The sequence below is a fragment of the Gopherus evgoodei genome, chromosome 20 (assembly GCF_007399415.2).
Source record: "Gopherus evgoodei ecotype Sinaloan lineage chromosome 20, rGopEvg1_v1.p, whole genome shotgun sequence".
Lineage (NCBI taxonomy): Eukaryota > Metazoa > Chordata > Testudines > Testudinidae > Gopherus > Gopherus evgoodei.
In genome coordinates, this window is record NC_044341.1 from 1,131,619 (window position 1) to 1,146,596 (window position 14,978).

The window sequence follows — 14,978 nt, forward strand, 5'->3', positions numbered from 1 at the left end:
AAGAAAGACTGTTGAAAATACCTGAAGAGACAAAGGCACTAACCTGCAGGGAAAGGCAGGGGTGAGGCCAGACTGAGGCAGAGGTACAGTCTGTGAGAAGAGAGAACTGGAACTCTAAGCTACAGAAACTCTGCAACTTGCCTAAAACAACATTTTGGGTGAGAGATTATTTCTTGAAAGCAGTCTCTTTAAGGTCTTAAGCGTAGTTTGCGTGTTTTGTTTTATTTGCTTAGTAATCTGCTTGGCTCTGTTTGCTATCCCTTATCGTCACTTAAAGTCCACCTTTTATAATATAATAAAATTGTTTTGTTTATTAAACCCAGTTTGTGCAATTTCTAATGGGGGGCGGAGAAGTTGTGCATATTTCTCTTCACATTGAGGGAGAGGTCGAATTTTTATGAGCTTGTGCTGTGCAGATCTTTCTGTACAATGCATGACAGTTATTATTTTGGGTTTATTCCCCCAAGGGGGTGTGCATGTGAATGCTGGGTTAATCCTCTCACACAGAGCTGACTTCAGTCTGTGTTTGCAGCTGGATGTGGCCCTACCTGTGTACCTGTGTGCTCAGGGCCGGCTCCAGGCACCAGCGAAGGAAGCAGCTGCCTGGGGTGGCCAACAGAAAGGGGTGGCAGTCGGTCCATTGTTGGGGCGGCACGTCTGGGTCTTTGACGGCAATTCAGTGGCGGGTCCTTCACTCCCTCTCTTCCTCTTCCACGACACTTTGGCGGCAGCTCAATCAGTTTTTTTTTCTTCACTGCTTGGGGTGGCAAAAAAGCTGGAGCCGGCCCTGTGTGTGCTGCAGGAGGCTGGAGCACCTAATTCAGCAAAATGGGGAGAGGGAATCCAGGCTGGTGGAGCAGAAGGGGCTCAGTAAAACCCCAGTACATCAGGTGGCATCCCAGAAGGGGGGGTCTAACCTGTCACAGTGAGTTAGTTATATGGTGCTCTAACTCCTTTTCTTGGCAATCTCTCTTCTTCATTCATGCAAAGGGACCTGTGGTAAGTGTGACTGCACCCCTCTTCCTGGGACCCACAGTGACTCTCAGCCAGCCAGTAAAACAGAAGGTTTATTGGACAACAGGAACACAGGTTACAGCAGAGCTTGCAGGCACAGTCAGGACCCCTCCATCGAGTCCTTCTGGGCTTTCAGGGTGCTTGGATCCTAGCTAGGATACCCTGAATTCCGCCCATCCAGCCCCTAGCCCAAACTCAAACTGCTTCCCTCCTGCCACCCCCTTCCTTTGTTCCCCTTCCCGGCAAAGGTGTTGACCTTTCCCCTCCCTTACCTAGCTCAGGTTACAGGCCCTGGCATCGCCCATCCTCTAAAGTCCTCCCCTGCTCTCCCACTCCCCACACAGACAGTCCCTACTGCATCACAGTGATCTTCCAGTCTACAGCTCCTTGCATTCCAGTACACCACCGCCACCAAGAACCAGATGGGGAGATGCAGCCAGTGGGGCTAAATATTCCTGCTTTTTGATGGACAGTGTTAAATTGCACTGTTCAGCCCTGCCATCCCACGGGTAAGTGCTTCATTTCCTTTCAAACAGCTATCTGCAGCTGCTCAGAGAGGTCAAACTGCAGAGGGTAGATGGCTCCAGAGAGGTGGGGAAAAGCTTTAGGTTTTCTATGGCTGGTGCCCAGGAGATGGCAATCTGTAGTCCAGTGAATTTGCTGTCAGCCTACCCTCCCTGCATGATTTCAGTTCCTGTGGATATCAGCAGTGGCATTTAATTTATGACTTGGCAACGTAAATTGCTGGTGCAGGAGCTGAAGGCAAAGGGTGGAACCATTTACATGCAAAATATTCAAAGAGTGATGATCAGCTGGGAGAGTCATCAGCAATGTGAAATGCTAATGGGAACAGTCAATGTCGAATGAGGCAGAAGTAGTGGGGTTGCCCGCTTGCACTGCATCGTTTCCCATGTAAATTCTGTATTTGGAGGGACTCGTGATGAATCAGTTTCATTATTGGGCTCCTGTGCCCCCACCTGCCATACTGATGAAATTCCCTTCATGGAGCAAAGGAATGAGAAGACCAGAAATGGGAGTTCCTATAGATTTGAGATTGGGGCCTCCAGCACCATCGGGACTGGCTGCCAGCTGAGATGACGTCTGAGCTAGTGTTTGTTTGATACGTCAATGCACATGGGCTCATTATCTCTGCAAACCCCTGAACCATTCCTTGGCGTCCCAACGGGTCCCAAACCCTTCCTGTCCCCCAAATCCCTGGTGAGGATGGAACAAGATGGGTTCCCACCACTAGATGGCGCTAGGTCACTGCAGGGAGCATTTAAACAGGCATCGTTACCAGGCTGGGTGTAGGCCAGGAGAATTTCCCAGCTGCGTTTAAAAGTTAACATGTGAAAGCAGCACATGTGATGCGGAGTGTGCAGGTCTAGCTGTGCATTATCTTTGTACAAGGCAACAAAAAGCACCTTCGCTTTTTAAGGGTGCTGCAGTCTTTACTGCTCCTGGGGAGGGGGAGTGATGGTGGGGTGGGTCAGGAGCAGGCCTGGAGACAATGCCACTTGCTGCTGGGGTGCAGAGAGGTTACCAGTTGCTAGTAGGTGCTGGAGCGAAGGAGTCTCAGTTCTGACTGTGCTTAGCACTTGTCACAGCAAAGAGGAGAAATTAGCTCCCGAGTGTCATGGAATTTGTATGTTTCTGTATTGCCAGCAGGCAGCTGTTTCAATCACTGCTAATGGACTGTAAGAGACACAAGGATGACCCTACACTGACCTCCCCTCTCTGTGTAATGCGTCTGTTGATGGCAATTCCTGCTGGTGTACAGGAGACCCCACATCTGCCCGTGGGAATCACTCTTATTCACAAAGCCTTTCAGGGCAGGCCTTGGTTTTCCTGCAGCGCCACCCCCTTTGGACCAACACCCAGTGACACAGGAGGGCTGGGATAGTTCAGACAAGCACCAACTCCCCCTCTCCTTTATGCTGGGGACCCACAGTGATTGATCCCACAGCAGCAGGACACCCTGGCCCAGGCGGTTGAGACGTAACAGACCCCGCAGCATGTCAGGGTAGGGACAGGCGGCACAGCATCCTCAGCAGGGGCCAAGTCTCATGGATTCCATGTATTTCTGTCTCCGTTTGTAAACTCCTGCCCAGCGCTCGGCCCCTGGGCACAGGACAGACTGAAAAGCCCTCATCAGCGCAAAGAAGGTGGGTTTGAGGGTCAGCATCCACAGGCTTGGTCAGCCTGATTGAGGAGCAATTGCTACAACACTGGCAGCTGACAGGGAGGGCACCAGGGAGAGCCCTGGCTAGGGAGCGATCCCGTTCTTTGCAGCGACCCCGAGAGGACAGGATTCTGGCTCTGTGACTGCCAGAAGAACAACTGAGACATCAAGGTGCTAAAACCTGCAGATATCTGTTTAACTAGGAGAAAACAGCAGCCCCCAGCCAGGGGCAAAACCTAGCAACCCCTCGCTCCCGTCAAAGAGGGCACTAATGAATCAGCCACCTGCTTTTTCTCGCTCGCTCTCCCCAGCAGGCTCTGTAGGTAGCCCAGGATGGGACATGAGTCCCAGCCCCACGGAGCAGAAGGGAGTGGTGTTAGCTAAGAAACACAGAAGATGCCATGTGGTAGAGGGCATTGAATTATTATCCTGGCTTTGCTCATAGCACACTTCTCTGTTAGCCCAAGTGACTCAGTGGGCCCCAAAGCCTTGTTTCAGGCTCGTGTCTCTGGCCCAGGCCTAGAACAACCCTCGCTGGTGTCTCTGAGCAGCCCTTCAGCGGGCTGGTGGGCAAGGGGCTGGGGCATGTTAGCTGGCTTGTCTGGCACTGATGCATTTTAAGCTGTTGGTGCTCTCTGCCTCTGCAACGACAGCTTTATTTGTTAAACCAGAGTCAAGAGGACAAGCTGCATGTCAGGCGTCTGGTTGGACGGCTGGTGACCTTGCTTCCTGGAGGAAAAGCGGTCACTATAAATTACGTCTTTACTCTGGCTTCCAGGTGCCTTCTGGCTGCTGGAGCTGTCAGCATGATGCATTCAGCGCTAGCAGTTCAATCGTGCTCATGCTAGGGATTCAGTCACTGTCAGTGGCTCCAAGACACTACCCAGAGTGGCAGGACTCAGGCATCTGCAATGCTTGGCTAGGAAGGGAGAGCTCCAAGGAAGAGCTCTCCCCACTGACAAACATTTCAGCAATTTCCTACTGGTGCGAGGGGCTGAATAATTGTGTCAACTTTAAATCTGGTTCCACTTGCCTGTTCCCAAGGGCATTTTTTACTGGTTACTTTGGAGCTATAAAGCTATGCAATAAGTAACATGCAGAAGATAGATCAGTCAAGAGCCATCCCCGTGACTAGCCTTCCCCCCCCTACTTTTCTATAAAATGTGAATGCTTGGAACAGGCAAGGTAGCTCCCACTCAGCAACATGGAGCAAGACCCTTCCCCATTTGTAGAGAGAATAATCGTACAGGTCTCACCCACGGCAGGTTACTCTGTGCAAAGTGGTTACTCTGTTGGTTACTCTGTGCAAAGTGCTATGAGAACCAGGGGTGGATGGGGTTTGAGAAGGTGGCAGGATGCTGCTGCTGCTGATTGATTACTGTGTGAACTAATGAGATGTGCTAGTTAAAAACCAAATCGAGAAAGTGAAAGGAGCAGAGGAAATAAAACTAGCAAAGGAAAAATGTAAAGAATACACGGGAGAAGGAAATCCTCCTTAGTGAGTGTTTGTTATACAGCCCCAAGGGGCTCGGAGGTCATTGACACACAATAATGGACATGGTTGCTGCCCAAGGGGCTTAGCAGAAGCCCGGGGCTAGTGGAACCCTCTTGGATAGGAAGAAAGAGGCAGATAAGCTAAGGCCAACAGGATAAGACTGGCTAGTCTGTCCTGGTGGAGAGCTTCAATGGGGTGTATTCAGCTACTTCCCAGTGGAGGAGTTTGTTGGTTGTTCCTGTGGTTGTGCTGGGAGGTGTTTGTTGAGGGCTGGCTGGAGCTTTGGGTCTGATCTCCACTCTGTGATGTGCCAACGTTGGTGTAACTCCATTGGCTTCACTGGGAGGATGCTGCTGTAATGAAGGGGGGATCAGGGGCTTTGCATTGGCCCAGCTCAGAGGCTGACCCAGTGGCAGTGAAATGGTCCTAGTTGCTTCCACCAGAGGTCAGAGTTAGGGTCACAGAATGAGCCAAGCTCACTAAGTTCAGGCCCTATCTGGCCAGATGAGGAGTGCCTCTGATTCCCTGCATCCAGAAGGGAATGGCTGACAGGGCGGTGGAGGAACAGGCAGACAGACCAGTCGTATCCATAGTAATTATCAGCTGGAGTTCATGCCAGCTCGGTGCCTCTTTTCAGCACCACGGCCAGGGGCATGAGTGTAGCCAGTGAGAAAGGGTATGTTTTCCCTCAGTGCTCGCTGGAAGAGCAACCTTGCACCCGGCGGTGTGCCCATGACAGGGGGTCCAGTTGCCCCACACAGAGCTGTGGAATGCTGTTGGGTAATGCTTTGCCCCCACTTAGCCCTGGTGTCTGAGACCCCCGAAGGCATGTGGGGGGCTGAGGAGCCCAGGAGCAAGGTGTGTGCAGGTTCCTAGGCTCTCTCCATTCCTGCTCTGATCTTCCAGTAGCTGGGTGGGCATCTGCCCTCCGTGGGCCCAGTTCTACTACCCGTACTCACACAGGCTCATTGGCTTCCTTCCCTTCAGTGCCATCTCCTGCTCGCTGGGAAGGCAGCTGGATTTTCTGCTCTAGTTCAAACAGGATGATTCCAGGGGGTTCTCTGGCCTGTGCTATGCAGGAGGTCAGATGAGATGAGCACAACGGTCCCTCTGGCCTTGGACCCTATGGCAGAACGAGTCAGACAAAGCAAGGAGATGGCTATAGGCAACTGCAAAGAGCCTCGCAGCCCAGGGACCAGGTTAGACCCCTTAGAATAGGCAGCCCAGGGTGGAGTTTCCCTTGCAGACATGAGCAGCAGATTTATGGCCAGGGCCTCCTGCCTCCAGACCAGCATCCTAACCTGGAAAGCTCAAGTCTCAGCAAGACCCTGTGCTGAGATGATTCCCGTACAGGGCTTGGTCTCCACAGGGCACCGTCCTGCTCCTATTGAAATGCACAGGAATATTGTCCTTTTTCTCACTGGAGGCAGGCAGGGTCATGACCTGAGTAAGTGCTGGACTTGTGAGTCACTCATTGCTCTGTGGCTGAACTGCTCAGAGACACAGACCTGCCAGCGGGCTCTTTGGAGCCCCAGTGGAGGCTGTCTCCAGCTCGTAACTCTGAGTCCAAAGAGTTTCCAACATGGCAGCTTGGCTGTTCTGCGCAGCCGCTGGCTCCTAGCTGGGCAGTTTCCCATCACTTTTATTATCCTGCTCTGAGACAGGCCTCAGGCCAGTAGGGAATGGCTATTGGTTTGGCCAGTGCACCCTCCAGGAGGAGACAGAAATTCCTGCCCCATATTAGTGCCAAGAGCCTCCTTCGGGAACATAAAGGGGCAGCTTAGCACTCTGCCCTCACCCCTTGTGCTTCCCCAGCACCTCTCCCAGCAGGCTCACCCCTCCCCTGCCAGGAGGTCGGTGTTCTCAGCCCCCTTTCACAGGGGCCAGCTGACAAGTGGCTGAACTGAGCACAGAACCAGGTATCCGGAGGTGCAGTCAGCTGCCCTAACCCTTACATCTCACTGCCTGGCAATGCTAGTGGGTTGTCACGGAGTCACCAGGCGATGCTCTGGAACTGCTCCCCACAAAGCCAGTCAGGACTTTGAGGAGCCTCCTTTCCCTTGGAGCAGACTTGTTCAGGGCAAGAAGCTCACACGTCTTCACCTCCTGGGTCTCTCCTTGGAGCATTCAGCATCCTCTGCCCCTCCGTGCGCTTCCCACAGCGAGTCCACCCCAGCGGGGTCCTGGGGAAGCCACCGGGTCCTGCACCCCCACTTCACAGTCAGACGTGACTCTCAGCCAGCCAGTAAAACAGAGGTTTATTCGATGACAGGAACAGGGTCTAAAACAGAACTTGTAGGTACAGAGAACCGGACCCCTCGGCCGGGTCCATTCTGGGGGTCAGTGAGCCAGATCCCCACATCTGCCCTCAGCCAGCTCCAGACTAACAACCCCTTCCAGCCCCTCCTCTCTCCTCAGCCCCTTTCCCGGGCCAGGAGGTCACCTGATCCCTTTGTCTCCAACACCTTCAGCTGGCACCTTTGCAGGGGAGGGGCCCAGACCATCAGTTGCTAGGAGACAGAGTGCCAGGCATTTAGGTGCACTGGCCCTTTGCTCTTCAGCAATCACATGCCCTTATCCCACCACCTAGATACTTGAGAACTGCATAGGGGACACTGAGGCACCAACACAGTATTCAGAGGAAATATCAAGAACATTCCCAGTTTGTCACATGGGTGACAACAGGGGAAGAGGCAGGGATCGTTTTTTGACTCTGCCTCAGGCCATGGCTGGTCGTTCTGGGGCTCCCAGGGAAGAGCTGTTGGCTGAAGTCTCCTGTGTTCTGACCCAGCAGAATTCAAGCCTGGTTTGTTTTATTCCCATTAACCTTTAATCCTAGGAGGGACTTTTCATAATGCATTTATAATTGCAACAATGTTCTTTCAACAACAACAACAACAACGAAACGTCTTTAATGGATGAAACGTGCTGAGTGAAAGCTGCCACGTGCCAAACAATGTATTACCATGTTAAGGCTTCATTTTTTAATCTGCAGAATATTTATCATTAAGGCCTGATTAAGAAGGGGCTGTTTCTTTGGTGAGCATGGCTCTTCCAGCTCCTCTGTCGCTGTCCCTTTCACAAATGAATTGCTAATTGATTTTTCTCATTTTGAAGCTGAAGTGGCTCCGTGCATTTGTCTTTAATGTTTAATCAGTCGTTTACAAGGACTTGGTGCAATGATTGGGCCTGTATCCATCTAGCACCAACTGCCTCCAGCTCACTGAATGTCAGGGGAGAAAGGAGCTGTGATCGGGGTCCGGCCCTTTAGTTCGATCAGGTCCGGGCCATGAGGTTTACAGCTGGATAAAGATTCAAAGCTCTTGTGGCCAGACGGGCCCGATCTGAGCTCCTGCATAGCACACGCCCATGAAGTTACGTAGTGAATCCTGCAGCCAGCCCAGGGCTCTGGGCTGAGCTAGAGCGGATCTTTCAGAAAGAGCCTCCAACCTTCTCCCCAAGGTGCCCCCTTTACTATTCATTTATGTAACAGAGCCCAGAGGCGGGACAATCTGCTTCGCCTGAGCTCCCGCCCAAGCAGGTTGCTCTCTGCAGGACCTCCTGGCCTTCTGTCTAGCTCCTGTGTGCTTCAGACCTCGTCTTCACTAGGAGAAGAGCATCATGTTAGAAACTGTGCTAACACTATGCATCTCCCTAGGCTCGCCAGCACTGGCCTCGTCCACACGAAAGGCCAAAGCATGCTGAACACTGGGCTGCTTAAGGCTGTTAGTTACCACTTGGACTAAGACCTGGAGCTGTTTCCAGTTCAGAGTGTTTTTTTCCAATGGGAGCTGGCTTGGACCTATGGGAGTTAGACACTGAGGCGTGTTAGAGAAATATCCTTTTCCTTGCAGAGTGAGAAGGGCCAGGGACTCTTTGAAGTTGCTGATTTGGTTATTCTGCAAGTACCTGCCTCAGAAGATCACCTCTGCACATGGAAGAGGTTTCCCCATGGGAGGAGAACGTGACATGGGAGCCCACAGGTGCTCTAAGGTCAGTGGTGGGGCCAGCAGGATGCTGATTCACCTGCCTGAACTGGTCTGCTCCAATTTTAAGCAGAGGGATGGATCCCGCAGAATAAGTGAATATCTGGTGAAAGTAAGAGCAAGGACATTTTCATGCTGCACCAGGCCCCGTATGGAACAGGATATGCCCTTATGGATCAATCGATGTCTAACTTCACACCCTTCCTTGCCCTTGTTAAATGTCCTTGGATTCCAGGCACTAAATCCTATTAATTTCCACTGCTGGAGGGGCAGGATGATTATTTGGAAAGCAGCACATGCTGTACGGGGGGGACTCCCGGAGTTCATTCTTCTGCTGCGGCAGAGGAATGAAGATTATTCATTTACCTTAGAGCACAAACTGACTCTTCTGACTTATGATAATGAACTTGGAGGACAAAAATTAATCCTCCGCTGGTTTCTTATAGCTGGGAACTTTAAACCTACATGGGAATCAGCTATTAAACTTGACAGGAATTCATAATTGCGTTAAAGCTAGATGAAAAAAAGCTTATGGGTCAGAAATACTTCAAGGGTCCTGGTGTTTCTGATGTTCAAAACAATGAACTCCTGGAATTAAAACAGCAGGGCAAGGTGTGAATTGCTTACAGTCTAAGGTGAACTTCCAGGACAGCTCAGCTTTCTAATGTCCCCACCAGGGATTCCAGGGCAGAGCTCTCTCCCCTCCAGAACTGAAAGGGCACGGTAGGGTCATGCTGTCAGGAACAGAGATGTGACCAGAAACACAGCGTGCACAGCACAGTCAAACTGGCTGCTGGTATAAACTGAATTCCAGTCTCTCTGGCCACATAAGAGCTGCTAAGGCAGAGTCATCTCTCTGTCCCTGGGCCTGCCTTGACCTTCAGCTGGCATAACATCTCCCTGCTTTGGGAGAAGGGAGGAGAGGGCAGGGCTCCAAAGTGACAGTACACATTCCCATGCAGTGTGCACAAGAAGAATCCCAGAACTAGAGTTCCCAGAGAAGAAAGTGTCAGTAAAGAACCAATGTCACCCCAATTAGCTGCTGCTTTTGACAGAGGATTCAGATTCTACCTGCTTTTCTTGTTGGTAAATATTCAGCTCGGAAGTCGGAGCTATTGCTGATCTGTCCAGAAATCCCCTGGCAAAGGCGGAGCAGGTGTGTTATCTGCATTCCTGTGCAAGAGCAGTCTGGCTGCTGGGGCTGACTGGCTAATATCACAAGGGCTCAAACCCAGGAGTTACCGTCTAAATGGCAATCCCACAGGCATGCGAGAACAGAAACCTGAAAGCAGCAGCTGATCGACTGGGGCGTTTCAGTCCCTTCAGGGAAGTGCATGGTAAAGATGCAATTAGCCATTCCACTCTGGGGGGCTCCCTTTAGAAGCGCCCCAGCCAGTGAGAAATCCCCTCTCCCCATAAACTTCCTGCCTTTCACGCCTCTAAAAGGTGGTGGGTTAAGAGATGCAGGCAGGAATATCTGTGGCGGGCTCGGCTACTGCAGTGATGGGGGTGTGAGACGTAGGCTATGAAACGTGGCTCTGTTCAGCTGCAAGCCTTGTGCCGTTCCATGCGCGCCGCTGGGTTTTCAGTACCCTCCTTGCTGTCAGAAATTCATTGCCAAAGGGGCAATGCAAATAGCCACCTGGCCTCATCACTGCTGACCCTGGGCAGAAAGCACAGCCTCACAGCAGCCAGCTAATCCTGCTCATTTCCTGTGCCCAGCTCATCCAGGGCAAAATTATTCATGCATCAATAATGATAATAACATTGGAACAGAACAGGCCACGGTCGGGGAAAGCTGCCCAGATAGCTGCTCGGAAATGGCACGACAATGAGCTTTTAATGGGGAGTGGCGCATACAATCTGCATAAATTATTCATACGATTTCAGTGGTGCCGAACTGATTGGTTGAATGGATAGCACAACTGCTCAGTTGTGTGCTAGGTAGCTTAGTTTATTTCAGGGGAAAACAGCTGACTGTTGGGGAAACTTGATCTGGTGGTTTTTTAATGTTAGTTAAATACATGCCGGAAATACCATGCAGGGATTTGTATTGTTATTTACAATAGGGGGTGCCCTAGTAGCCCTGGCCAAGATAAGGGCTTAGTGTGCTGGGCAGACCCTAACCGAGTGTGGGGGCCCATCTTGCTAGGGGCTGTACCTGTGGGGCGTGTCTACACTAGAAATGCTGCAGCGACACAAGGGGTTCCTCCATTACTGTAGTGAACTCACTTCCTGGAGAGGCTGTAGCTAGGCTGACAGAAGGATTCCTCCCCAGACCCAGCAGTGCCTACAGCAGGGTTAGGTTTGCTTCGTTACACTGCACAGGCATTGACATCTCTCAGTCTGCACTACAAAGTCTGTTGTCTGTTGCTGTGGTATTGGCACTAGAGCGCTACAGCTGCAGCATTTCTAGCACAGGCCTCCCCTGGGCATTGTAGGAAGCTGAGATAACTGTAGTGTAGACCAGCCCATAGTCCCTAATCTTCCCTCTCCAGGTGCCGTGAGTCTAACCCACCAGAAATCCCAGTGCAGGGTGACCTGATCCTCGTCTCGCTGCACCCGCCTCGCAGGGTGCTCTGCTGGCTACTTCCTCAACATGGCTGGCTCCATTCAGACGGACCCCGGTGCCTGCTGCTGCCAGCACATGGCCCTGTCTGTGTTTGGCAGGTGCTTCCCAGCCACAGACCCAGAGGGAATGTGCGAGGCGCTGGCCATCGCCATCCTATCCCTGCATGTTGGATGAGCTCACGTGTGCTGCACACCTCTGGAGTCAGGGAAGCTAATGGCACACAAGGCTGAGGAATTAGTTTCCCAGTTTAAACCTTCCATATGCATGGCAGCCTGCTAGCCAGTGACCGGGAGGGAGGGGCAGGACAGGAGCATCTGAGAGATGGTGAAACGTAGGGATGCCAGCAGCCTCTGAAACCCCTGTGGGGCTGGAGCATCTCCTGTTTACCATGCATGTGTACCAAGGTTGGACAGAGGCACAGGAGACCACCTGAGTGTCCCAGCCACGGATCCAGCTACCCGAGCTCTCTGAGACAACACACAAAGATAGGTTCCCACTATCACCCCGGCAGCAACATAAGCTGAGTTGCTGCTGTAAAACGCCCTCCTGCTCCCCCACAGCCAGGGGCGGCTCTATGGTGGAAACGGATTCGGTGGCATGCCTGCGGGAGGTCTGCTGGTGCTGCACCATCGGCATCCCTGCCGTCGAAAGCCACCTGCCTGTGGCCCTCACAGAAACCGGCAGACCGCCCCCCAGCTTGCCGCCCCAGGCACACGCTTGCTGCCCCCACAGAGACCAGCAAGCCGCCCCCCAGCTTGCCGCCCCAGGCACGCGCTTGCTGCCCCCACAGAGACCAGCAGGTCGGCCCCCCAGCTTGCCACCCTCACAGAGACTGGTAGGCTGCCCCCCCGCCCCCCGGCTTGCCGCCCTAGGCACACGCTTGCTGCGCTGGTGTCTGGAGCCGCCCCTGTCCACAGCCCAGCACAAACAGAGACTATTGGCTGGGACTAATGAAGCCAGACACATCACATGACAATTTGTAGTTGATTAGATCTTTCCAGCACTATTTATGTTGATCTCCTTTTAATTTACTTTCTCTGTAAGCCAGAGGCTTGGCATCAGGCCAGGGCACAGGCAAGCGGGTCCAGCGGGAGCAGAGTCCGTCTTGCCAGACGCTCACAGCACAGAGTGGAGATTTTTCATCTCTGCGGCTCCAGCCAGCAGTGGCCGATTCCACTCTGCCAGGCTCTGGCTCTGTCCACGCGGTTCCTCCAGCCGCAGGGCGAGGGGAAGCACTGCGATGCTGGGTTCTCTGCAGAGCTGCTCACCATCAGCACTACTCCACTGGCCGCTAGTCTCACTGCAAATGGGGATGGAGCCTGCCTGGCCCCAGGCACGCTCCTGTAACGGACTCTGCAGGGCTGAGACCTGGCAGGGGGGATGAGCGACCAGCAACCTGCTCCCCTGCCATGTTACTGGTTCAAGGCCACAGAATAACAGAGGGCAGGTATTCTGACGGAGCCCGGGGTTGTGGTCCCAACACTGGCCTGGGACTCAGGAAGTGGGGGTCAGCTCCCTGCTCTGCCCCAGACTCCCCATCTGGCCTGGCTGGACAGGTCACTTGGTGTCTCTCTGGGCCCCAGCTCCCCTCTGTACCAGGAGGACAGTTTCCTCGTGGCCACCCCTTGTCTGTCTTGTTGAGCTAGTCAGGGCAGGAGCTGGCTCTGGCTCTGGGCACGCACTGTCGGCACAACGGGGCCTTGATTTGTGATACAAATCCCAGCTGGAAGCAGAGCCTACGTGGCCATGAGGCGAGTGGGGCTGGCTGGGCTGATGATCTCCAGGTCTTGGTCAAGTCAAGACTCAGCTGTTGTAATGTGCTCCCCAGGGGCCCCATCTTGGGAGCACTTGGAAACTGAAGTTCACACAGAGTGCAGCTACCGCCTCGCCTGAGGAGCACAGGCTCCCGTCGCTACGGGGTCTGCTCTGGCTGCCTGTGGGTTTCTGCGCACAGGGCAAGGTTCAAAGACCTCAGTGGCTTGGGACCTGTTTGCTCAGCTGATGTCTCTCTCTGTGCCAGGCTGCTGTAGCAGAGATGAGTTGAGCTTCTCAGATTAGAGCTCTCTTGCTATAAACAAGAAGTGGCTGCTGGCAGGGAGCTCGCCCGGACCAAACGAAAACACTCACACCACCTGGGAGCAATGAAATGTTTCCACATTAAAAACCAAATCAAACCCCAGTGACACTCCAAGGACATTGCGCTGGCAGCCTGCAAGTGACACTGGCAACAAAAGAAACTGAGTATGAGCACAATGATTTCCATCCTCTCAACTGAGCGAAACATACACAGCCTTTTCCCTCCTGATGATCCGAGGTGTGATCAGTGCCCAGGGAAGGAATTCGGTTTGTCCCCAGCTCTTTCAAGTCCTGCCCAAGGAACATAAAGGCAGCAGTGGTGCAAGCAGCGTGAGCCACAGAGTCTGCTTCACCTAAAATGGAGACAAATAAATTGCTGGGTACAAAGTGACATTCTGAGAGTTGGAACTGGTCCCCATGCCCATGTCCCCCCCTGCGTGTACATCAGAGCATTTTGTCCTTCCATCTGCACTGGTGTATATCGAGTGGCCAAAGCTTCTCTTCCAGATCTGCTCAATGCACTTTCCCAGCAGCCTGGCTGTCCTGCATTCCCCAGGAGGCTGGATTCAGCTTGCACTGAATTAAATTAGCAGTTCTATGGGCTTTTTTTCTCCCAGGGAAGGGCTACTGTAAAATACACGGTGGGAATGTAATGATGCTGTGGCTTAGCTGCCTGGTGAGCTCTTTGCCACATACCTGGGCAGAATCGGGCTGCTTATGTCAATACCAAACACTGCCCCCTTGAAATGGCGACACAGAGATCAGCACCACTGAAGTTTAGCTCAGAGTTTTTGTGAGTTGCTTCTCCTGAGGTTGCCAGGGCAGGATGGGTGCATCCTGAATCCCATTTCCCACAGTGATTCTCAGGAGCTAAGTGGGCCCATAGGATGGCATATAACTGATTACTCCAATCAGTGAGCAGCAGTAATAACCCGGAGGACAGGAGAGCAGTTGCAGATAAATTTCCTGCCATCCAGCAGCACCAGGCAGTTCAGTTTTATGACTCGAGGAGAGCAATCACTCATCTCCTTTGAGAACGTAATAGCCAGCGCAGGTGGACGGTGATTTCCTTGCATATGGAAGCAATTTTAACCTTCTCAGCACTAGGGAGGAGCAAACTTCTCCTCTAATGGGAAGAATATTTTGAAAATTGAGGGGTTGTTCTTGCTTGCACCAGTTTTGCAGCATTGTGACCCCACTGGCTTTGGTGGCATCACTCCTGATTTACACCAGGTATGTGAAAGCAGAATCCTGCCCTGTTCTCAGAACTCATTAGCAAGTGTGTGACCATGAGCCAAAGCCCCAGCATGGCGTTTCCAGTCCCTGCGTCACGACACTGACACATCAGAGGTTCTCTGCGGGGCAGAGGGCCAAGCAGCCTCTAACCAGGGCTTGAGGAACGTTATCAGGTGACCACAGGGGGGTCTGTATCCAGTGGCTGAACAGCATAATTAACTCTAGTGTGTGCTCCCAGCGCAGGCCACTGTGCACTGGCTGCCTGCAGGTGCTGGGGGCTACTGCTTACTCCGTTTTCTCTCTAACATTCCCCAGCCTGCCCACCCTGCCCTGCCGCCTGGCACGGGGAGTGCTCCCGCACAGGTCTCTACATTCCCTTGGGCTGCGTGCTGTGTATGGGCACATACTGGGGCAGTG